We start from the raw sequence: 8,724 nt of genomic DNA, 5'->3' as shown, positions 1-8,724 counted from the left end.
TCTGTTCAATTTAACCAGGATATTTTGTTTTAGAATCTTGATTTATACTATAGTTTTCTTTATTATTTATTATAATTTATATAGACTATTTTAAAACTCGTATGTTTTATTGTTTACATTATTATAAAGTTTAAGTTATTATGATACAAATATACAATGCACAATGTATAAAGAACAAATACAGTTCTTACAGACTCAAAAAAAAATTTACACTTATCTATCTTCAGGTAATATAGGCATAATTGAAGTAGATCTGGGTGACAACGAACACTGTCTTAAATAATTATGTATTATTGATATTTTTACAATTTGTTTTTTATAATAAAAATAAAAATTCTAGAGTTGTAAAGTAACTAATATATGTTGTAAGTAGTACTTATTAAATGTGCTTTAGGCTAAACAAAATATTTGTATAAATAAAATAAGTATTCAATAAACAATTCAAATGTAAAATATTTGTGTCGTCATCGTAAAGTATAAATTATAACTTTTTAGATTGTTTCTAATTTATATTAGTTAAATTTAAAAATATGATTAAAATTTATTGTTCTATTGTAAATAATACACCCAGTAAAATCTTAGATAAACTATAAAAAAAAAAAATTTTCTATTTACCTAAGATTCTACTTAAGTATAATTGTTACCTAATAAATTAACATTTTAATTTTTGTTTAATTGATAAATTGATTTATAATTTTTAAATTATGTTTTTAATGATAAAAAGATAAATTCATGTTGATAGATTTAAAAATATCTTAAAACAGGTCAAACTAAAATATCGTAGAACCAAGACATTCGTCACACTGCTCAAAATATAAAAAAAATATTTAAAATCCTATATAGCAGTGCTATCTATTTACAATATTTATACATCATGACCATCGTAAGAAATTTTGCATGGTTTTTTCAAATGGCAAAAGTGGCGGCGACAGATGGCGTTCTTGTTACTATCCGATGAAAGAATTTAAATTTATCTAAAAATGTTTTTAACAAATGATAGGACATACAAACTCTGACATGACTGTGGAGCTCAATCAACTAATTTAGAGGTGTTGCAGTCCAAGTTCTATCTTTTCAAACGCTTTATTATTTAAATAAATCATACATATCAAAATATATATGTAACCAACAAATTTGAATGTGTATGTTGGTAAATACAAATGATTAGGTTTTCGATACTGCATTTAAGCGCGCTGTGGCGTAAAACCTTTTCTTACCTAATTTTACTAAAACGTCAAAATTGCAGTCAGCTCGTCGTCATCGTCGCCCATTATACTGGTCTCAATTTTTCGGGTTTTCCGATTAACCACGTCCGTGTGTCAGCACTCGGCAAGTGCGTTTTGTCAATGTTGAACTTACAATTTATTTTTTTAGGTGCAGTGCGTGATTCATTTGTAAGTGTATATTCTTCAATACGACGATCGAATTACTTTTAGCTTTTAACGGTGGAAATACTCAGGTGTCCCAGGTACGTGTAAATAAAAACAGTCCAAATGAAAATTCAATATTTCCCAAAAGAATAGTAGGGAAACACAATTTCAACATTTATAGAAACATTTAAAATGCCTATCCAAAGCCATCACAACATCTTTCGATACTTACTAAATATATATGTGTAATACCGTTTTAAAAGAATTTGACTCTTTTTTTGGGTTGTCGGATAAAAGTGCACAGATAAAAATACAAATTATATTTTTTCCTAGTATTTTTAATAACATACATGTGACCCCTCATAGTCATAATATACCTAGTTTGAAATTATTTTAATTGGAATCAATAATTTCCATTGTAAAATTAATTTTTTTAAACTATAACTTGACACTGCAAAAATATTCTAACTACAAAAAAAATATATAAATATTATATTATATTACATGTCTAAATAGGTACTATTATATACTTTTTTTTTTAAATAATTAATCCAAATACTAGTTTAAGTTAAAATGTAGGTAACAAAACTAATAATTAGAACAATTATAATTACTATATTTTTTTTATATTGATAAAAATTTTTATAAAATTTTCCTAAATTTCTTTCATTCATACCTTTTAAATTAAAATAAAATAGAAAAAAAACCAAAATCAATTTTGTTTGAAAACGGTGTTACACTAGATTTGCTCATGGCTTTTCACACGAATTATATCATAAATACGTGAGAAAACTAAAAGTGCACTTATATTAGGAATTCTAAACTTATGCTAGATGACCACTGACATTGGATTCAAACACGATATTCTTAACTTTTTTCGAATATGAGATGAACCTAGCCGATAAGCTTAGTTCGATGTCACCTCTAACTTGATAACCTACATCAAAATAAAATCCAATTTTTCACGTGCCTGGAAAAGTCTGTTTATTAAGACCTATGAATTACGTTAGTTCGATATTGCGAGTTTGATAAGTGCATTTTCGCGTCGTGCGTATATTATATACAAATGTGGTTAGGGGACCAGTGGCCAGTGCTGATATCGTAAGTGCCTATTAATGTTTTTCACGAATCATGATTTTATTTTGTCTCCATAGCGGTGCATTATGCCAACGGCTGTATAAAATATTATATAAAATTAAGTTACTTCACCTCCATTTCAACTCAAATACTTATGTTGGTTAGATCCCGTCGATGATGAAAAAATAAAATATAGTTCTATCGGCCATCACTGGAATAAGATTTAAACATAGTAATATTGGTTACACATAACTTTTTAATTCCGTCTCTACTCTGTTAGTAAACAAGATTACCAACAATTCGAGTTAAAATATTGTAAAAAATATAAATATTAAAGCACTATACAAATACCTATACTACCTAAAATAAAATAAATTAAAATTATTATAAAAAGATTAGTTCATAAGCATAAAATTAAACTAAGTGGTGAATTCGTTCATTTATTTATCAAGGAAATTATTTTTTAGTTAAAGTTTACTAATAAATAACTTTTTAAGTTATTTTTTTATAAAATTTACTGTACAAGATTATTACCACTTCAATAACTTATACATTTTGTATCAATTAAGGATTTTGAACACATTTAAATAATATCTCAATTATAAAATGTTCAATTTCATGAATGGAAACAAATTACATGAATATAATATTAATTTATTGAAAACTGTGAACTGAAAAATTCCATGTACTTACAAACATATTACGTATTCACTCGAGTATTCAATTATTCGCTTATTTTTATTATATTCGTATTTTTACGTATTTAATGTTAACATTTTATTCATGATATTTGTTTAAAAATTTAAATAATGTTTAATAATGAATAATGCTCAGAAGTCGATGATCTAATAACATAAATAACAATTTAAATAAATGCAAATATGACTTATGAAAGTCATTAAAATACTTTTTCTAATTAATTTTTATGTATTTAATTTTATTAGTTAAATGTTTGAATTAAATAATATAATACAAAAAGGTCCGTAAAGTTAGCCACCCAAATTAAAAGTGTATAATTAGTTTTCTCAATAATTAGTAGCTCATTTGGAAGTATTATTAAGAATAAATAAATTGACAACTTATACGTTTTTTCGTTTCCATTTATCCATAAAAGTTTAAACTGTGGCCAACTTCTTTGAAAATTTCTGTTTTGTCGTTTCCAAGTTTTTAACCATTCCAAAATATATACAATTTGTAAGTATTTGTATTTTGTATGTACAATTTCAAATATGTAGAGCTTGTGTTTTATTTATTATCATGTATTCAATTCATACTCACTAAAGGTTGGTTTTGATAGAAGCTTTATGCTTGGATATATGCCAAAATATTATGTTGTGTCTAATTTGTATGTAACAGTCTCTTCATAATTAAATATCCCTAAAAATTAAGTCAACATTGATACAAATAATAAATAATAAATATAGGTATAAATAATAATTTTAGTTCGACAATAAAAAGGTAGGTAAGGTCGAGTCGGTCACTATTATAGTATTATATATTTGTTAAATTTGAATTTACCAATTAGATTCAATTTGATATTCAAAACCACCCCCATTCTTGAAAACTGAAGTGTTTTATTGACAACTTAACGTGTTCATTTACAAAAAAATACCGCATCCTTGTAAAATCAATACATTCATCGTTTCGCGCAGAATATAAAATTAAATAAAAACTCAAGTACAAGTCATTACGTAGATTTTTAGTTAGATCTAAAACCAAGTATTTATATTTCTGGGATAAATAATACTCAATTATAGCTTATAAAAAAGTCCACATTTTGAATAATTTTTAGAATAGAATAATATTATAGCCAAAATAAAATTATAAGTCGATGAAAGATGATTTAAAATTTGTGAGCTTTAGCTAGAAACTGTACACTAATTTGTACTCGAGTTTATTTTTACTATAGATACAGATGAGTTAATCTTATTTTTATTAATAAACTTATTATGTATTACTTGTGTCATTGTTGACTGCTTCTTTTGACTTCATTTTTAAGTGTAATAAAGTAAGGGGCAAGGGTTACTATTAAATCATGAATTTGAGCTTACAAATACTTAAAGATTGTGCAAATATTTTGGTACTGTAAAAGTTCGAAAAGTTCTATGAAGTATGGTTAATTTATTTTCATAATTAAAGGTGGATTGGATTATAAATCATCGATTTATATTTAAAAATACTTATCAATAACTCACTAATCATAAACCTCTAAATTAATACTACCTATACTTTTATTTTTATAAAAATTGTTTATAATATATATTTGTTAGGTACGATGATTAAAAAAATACAAATATTTTGTCACATGAATAGAAAGATAGGTACCTGATTTTAAAATAAAAAATTATTTGATTTTAAATTTTAAATTTTTATATATTTGATTTAAACCCTGATTCTGATAATATTTATATTAGATGAAATAAAAAGTCGTACGTGATTTTTCTTTCAATTAGAAGGTAGTGAAATTTTTTTAAAAATTACCTGAAATTTAAATAAAATGTAAAATGCAAAATAAGTTTAGATAAGATTTAATTGAAATTAGTATTTAGATTTGTATTTAAAACAAAAATAAGTGAAAACTTATATTTACATGTCATCAACTTCCGAGCCATAATAATGATGCAATTCAAATTAATTTAATAAAAAAAACTATATTATATTATTAATAATTATATAAAATATGTTAAAAAATAATAATATAATAATATTAATATTTTAATAATTTTTCTTGTTTACATAAAATAGTAAGCTAGGTTTATTAAATAAATTTTATTTTTTGAATTAACTTGATTGTGTTTGTTTATTATTGTGTATATTATAATATAAATAAACTGTATACATGGCCCACGAGAGTTTAATAAATATTTTATTAATATACATACCTATATGAATTTATGAACAATTACGAGTTTATTTGTAACACATCAGTTAAACAAATACAACTTTTTATGTTTTGATAAACCAATTTTTGAAATGCAAAATGTTTAAAAATGATTATAAATTATAATTAAGATATTTAATAGTTCTTAAAAATAGTCTACATTCATCTAGACTATGTTCGTTAATTTTATATTATTAATATTAACTTCAACGTTTGTAGTGTAGTTGCAAAGGTTTTAAGAAATTAATACAGTATCTATTTTTACAAATAAAAAAATGTTGAGCTTTTGTTAAAAAGTTACCTTTTTGTACTTATGATTGTCTGTGAACGTCGCCTAACGTACTGCCGCGCCACCACTAAGAAATTTGAACCGGTAACTCGTCGGGAAAACGCGTCTGGCGAATGGTCAGTTAGTGTTGTGACGACGAAGTGAACGTTCGCGAAGTGATCATGCGCAACGGTTGTTACGTGTTTGGGTGTTTTTGTTGTATTCTTATAGTTTACATCCTTTAGTTTAGGGGTTTAAAATTTATTTGTTAATTTAATTATATTGATTATTGTTTACTTGCTTTCATTTATTTGTATGAAATAATTCTAATGGAAGTTCAATCTACAATAATTTTTATTTCTTCTTTAGTGTTAAAAAATGTGTTTAAACTTACTTTGAAGTGCCACTGGATTTTAAAATAGAACACATTTTTTTTTTAAATTTAATAAAAGGTAATCATAATTTTTAATACCTAAGCATTAAATAGTTAACAGAAGCTAAAGAAAATTGTATATATTATTCTATATTATTTTATAGTTTTTATATTTAATTAACAAAATAACCATTTTAGTACCTACTAGGAATATCGTACTAAGTTTTTTTTTATTAGATAAGCGATAATTCATAGAATACCTATGTCATATTGTTATTTCTTTTAAGTTCTTTTAAATTCAAGAACCTATATACTTATAAATTATAATATATTTTTATAGATTTAAACTACCTATGTATATAAATGATAATTATAACTTATAAGGAGAATTATAAATAATTATATATTAATAGGTACCTATTTAATTAACACAAATTAAATCTTTAAGTCATTAATTTAACATATTGTAAAATATAAATAAATTAGTTATGAAATTAGATCACAATAAAATATTTAAATTTGTTAATTTAAATTTTTTTATTAACTTAGTGTAACTTATTACAAACAACAATTCGGTAAAATATTATACAGATTTAATTTTTAAATAATATTTTTTATTTTTAAATATATTTTTTATTAAATATTATTAATATAAAAGAAAATATTATTAGGATAAATGTCTTATGTTTTCTTGGCACAATTGTAATATATTTTGTTGGTTTGTGACTTCAATACTATGTAACCATGCAATGTTTTTCTGTATGGCATGCTTTAAATCTTAACAAAATCATCTGGCATTGAATTGTTCCACTCATGTTTACTGTAGTTTATCGGGATTCAGGGCTTGTCTCAGTTCTGTCAGATCTAAATTCTTCTAAGCACATCATCCTATGTTACCAGTGACTAAGTGACTTTTTTCGTTTAAACGTCGAGGTACACAATAGTGTCAAAATCATTACATTTAAGCGGACTACCACATTTACATAATAATAGCTAATATTATACATAACAACAATTAAACAGAATTCATTGCCCACACAGTTTTTGGGGCTCTACTTATTAATTCTTATAAATTTGTTTACCCATGTGTGTTATTCAAATGTAGGTACAAAAGAATATTGTTCGCGTGGGGAAAATAATAATAATAATAATATCTAATCACGTATGTTCAAGTAGGATTGTTTCCCCGCTGGAGTTAATGTTATGGGCGTAGTGAGTCACGGACGGATTTGAGAAAAATGCAGGCGTTTCTTGTGTCTATGGTGACTGGATTAGCCTGCAGCTGCACAGGTTCGGTGCACGATAGACGAAATTACAGCGATTAAGTCCTCAATTAATATGTTTTCAGAACATTACCGGTTTGAATAATATACATTTTGATTGGGTATTTTGTCAAAATACACTTAAAAATTACGCGAAAAAGTTATTTATTAACTATTAAACCAGTTTATTCTATTTTTGGTATTTATTCAAGGAATACATTTTTAAAATTTATTAGTTGCAAGATATTGCAATAAAAAAAAATCATTATAAATTTATCTTAATAAAAAGTCGTAACTCTAGAAGTAAAATATTTGATTTTGGCAATGTTTAAGAGATAGGTTATTACTAATTTATAATTTAATATTTATATTTCATAGAATTAAAATGCAGTAAAAGACCGCTTTTTGCGAAATTGAAGGGAACAGCATTTTAATTCGTTTTCACGAAAGATTTGTAATAATAAATGTTAGATAAAATATAAATTTTGGTTACAATAGGTATAAAATGGTAAATTAAAGTTAAACCCGAAGTGTTATTTTCTCCGTAGTCGACACAGAGACAAAAATTACAACAGGCAAAATTTGGTTCAGAATTTAATTTCATTATTGCATTTTTAAAATTAAATTAATAAATAAAGATAATAAAAAAGCCGATAGATATGCTTAATGTGGTGTCTACCACTTGTAACATTATATATGTTACCGTCATATATAGTAATATATAGTAATTAATAATTTTTTAAAAATTACTGTTGGTTATTGATGTTTGGTAATGTACTTATTTATTTTTATTGTTCTAAAATATATTGACAGCTCAGTATATGTATAGTGTATAGTATACACTGTATACACCTGATATTTATTGTTGATTGTTTATAATTCATATTTAATTAACTGTTTAGTTATCTAATAATTTTATAACACTCAAAATAAAATTTGTGTCATTCCAGTTGTATGAGATTCATTATTTTCAACAACAAACGTAATTTCTTAAATTAAATAAATTTGAATTCCCAATTTATTTAATTTTTAAAAATTATCTTATTTTTTATTTATTGTTAAATGACAAAAATGTTCATAATGATTACCTATTTATTTTTTTTAACTAAGCTTTTAAATTGTCAGACCTATATTTGGTTTATTGAAATAAACCATATACATTATTTTATTTATTTAGTCATTTATAGACACGTAACTAATACAACTTAATATTCAGTCTTTCAATAGTAGGCACTTATATAAATGATTGCAAAACTACAGTTTTAGATCTACATTCTAAAAATCTTCACAATACATAATATCAATTATTATCAAATACAATAATTTAATTTAAATTTTTATAATAAAATCTAAGATATGATGGTACTATAGTAGTGAAATGATCATCATAAATTTACTGATAAGAATTATTTTGATTATATTTTATTTTGATGAATAAGTTATTCTAAATTTTATTAAAACAATAACTATTAATTATTAATTATTATTTGTAA

General features: G+C 23.9%; 1 protein-coding gene across 1 annotated transcript in view; it reads left to right on the top strand.

Annotated features, from left to right (window-relative positions):
* Positions 1 to 5,752: 5,752 nt before the first annotated feature.
* Positions 5,753 to 8,724, top strand: part of LOC132919985 (protein prickle-like) — a 172,415-nt gene continuing 169,443 nt past the window's right edge. The window contains exon 1 of the mRNA XM_060981958.1: positions 5,753 to 6,048. The gene's annotated coding sequence lies outside the window, so the exon portion shown is untranslated. The remainder of the gene's footprint in view (positions 6,049 to 8,724) is intronic.

This window comes from Rhopalosiphum padi, chromosome 2, assembly GCF_020882245.1.
Source record: "Rhopalosiphum padi isolate XX-2018 chromosome 2, ASM2088224v1, whole genome shotgun sequence".
NCBI lineage: Eukaryota > Metazoa > Arthropoda > Insecta > Hemiptera > Aphididae > Rhopalosiphum > Rhopalosiphum padi.
The sequence above is the reverse complement of the archived record's forward strand: the minus strand, read 5'-3'. Positions and strand labels throughout refer to the sequence as shown.